Source organism: Procambarus clarkii, unplaced genomic scaffold, assembly GCF_040958095.1.
Source record: "Procambarus clarkii isolate CNS0578487 unplaced genomic scaffold, FALCON_Pclarkii_2.0 HiC_scaffold_863, whole genome shotgun sequence".
Taxonomy (NCBI): domain Eukaryota; kingdom Metazoa; phylum Arthropoda; class Malacostraca; order Decapoda; family Cambaridae; genus Procambarus; species Procambarus clarkii.
Genome location: NW_027189895.1, coordinates 71,029 through 72,751, shown reverse-complemented (window position 1 = coordinate 72,751; position 1,723 = coordinate 71,029). Strand labels below are relative to the sequence as shown.

The following is a 1,723-nucleotide window of genomic DNA, read 5'->3' as shown; positions in this document are numbered from 1 at the left end:
ATATATATATATAATATACAGAGTAAATCTACCCCAAAAGTAATGATTTATTTGTCTACAAAACTAAACTCTTTTTGGAATCATATGAGGCCCCTCCACTGAGGGGGGAGGCCTGGATGTTTATTGTCATGTGTATTCATGCTGCTTGCATGTCGTCGTTTATTTTGCCTTTGTTGTTTTTTTGACAGCTTTCTTTGCCTTGGGTGGTTTGGGAGATTTTGAAGCTCTCTTTATTTTGGGCTTTTTGTTCCCAACAACAAGCTGCTGCTGCTGCTTCTTTTTCAAGGCTGTAGGTGGTTTGTTGCTTGTGGCGGCTTTCTTGGGAGTTACCACGGCCTTCTTTGCTGCTGTAGATGGTTTCTTGGTTGTGGTGGCTTTCTTGGGAGTTAGAACGGCCCTCTTCTCTGCTACGGCCAGCTTGAATGATCCACTAGCTCCACTTCCCTTGGTCTGAACAAGAATGCCGTCAGCCACTGCTTTCTTGAGAAATCTTCGGATGTAAATGGCGATCTTGGCAGCCTCGACTTTGTTGTTGGCAACAACGTACTTCTTGATTGCTTGTAGAGACGAGCCCTTACGGTCTTTGAGTGCTGCGACCGCGGCTAGAACCATTTGACTAGTTTTCGGGTGAGCAACCTGGACGCGAGGTTTCCTGGTGGTGGCCACCACAGCAGCAGCAGCAGCCGCAGCCTTCTTGGTAGGCTTTGCTTCTACCATGATGATGATGAACCAACCAAGGTGATGAGAGACGCTCAGACAGTCACGGGGGAATGATGCTGCCGCCGCTTGAGCCGAACCTATTTATGTGCCGGCACGGTACAGAAGCTGCAACCTGGCAACTCGTCCACCAATCACGACGGTTGGTTTTACGGCTCCGAAACCTGGATCCCATATCTTCTCTAAAATAGAAGCATTTGTTCATGTTCTTTGTAAAAGTATCATAAAGCAGGACAGATGAGACAAATATCATAAAAACTGAAGAGCAGATGAGCACACACATGTTTGTATTACAAAAGAAAATCCACAAATTCATTAGAAATTGGCAGGGCAGGCTGAGGAAGTAGGTAGATGTAAAATGTCTGTAAATGGCGAAAGAACATAAACCCAAGACTGAATAAACGATGTTAAATATCCATGCCAAGGAGACAAAAATATGTTAGGATACAATTACCATTAAGACACCACAAGCAGGTCCGTATCCTGCCGCGATGACTTAAAAGAGTTGGTTATTAGCCACAATGTGTAGGCAGTCTCATGCCAACGGCCATACCACGTTGAGAACACCGCTTCTCGTCCGATCAGCGAAGTTAAGCAACGTTGGGTTTGGTTAGTACTTGGATGGGTGACCGCCTGGGAACACCAAATGCTGTTGGCAATAATGTTTTTTGTTTTGTTTTGTTTTGTTTCGTTTGTTTTTGTTTGAATGGCTGGCTCCACGGGAAATTCACGGAGTTGTGTGGAATAAGGCCTGGTAAAATGAATTAATATGTATGTCATGTTTAAAACAAACTCGCTTAATATAGATATTGTGTGAGGCTTTATACAAAAACAAACAACCAAAACAAAACATGTATATATATATATATATATATATATAGCTTAATCCGGGTTTGAACTCGCAACTCCAAGAATACGCATCACTTATATACACTTTACCACTGGACCACTGCTGCAGGACACTAGCTTGATGCTGAGGTATCAATTTAATGACGTAAATGCCATT

General features: G+C 43.2%; 1 non-coding gene across 1 annotated transcript; it reads left to right on the top strand.

Annotated features, from left to right (window-relative positions):
• The first annotated feature begins 1,256 nt into the window (after positions 1-1,256).
• LOC138361835 (5S ribosomal RNA) lies at positions 1,257-1,375 on the top strand. The gene has a single exon (XR_011227212.1). It is a non-coding gene; the product is annotated as a 5S ribosomal RNA (ribosomal RNA).
• Positions 1,376-1,723: the final 348 nt, after the last annotated feature.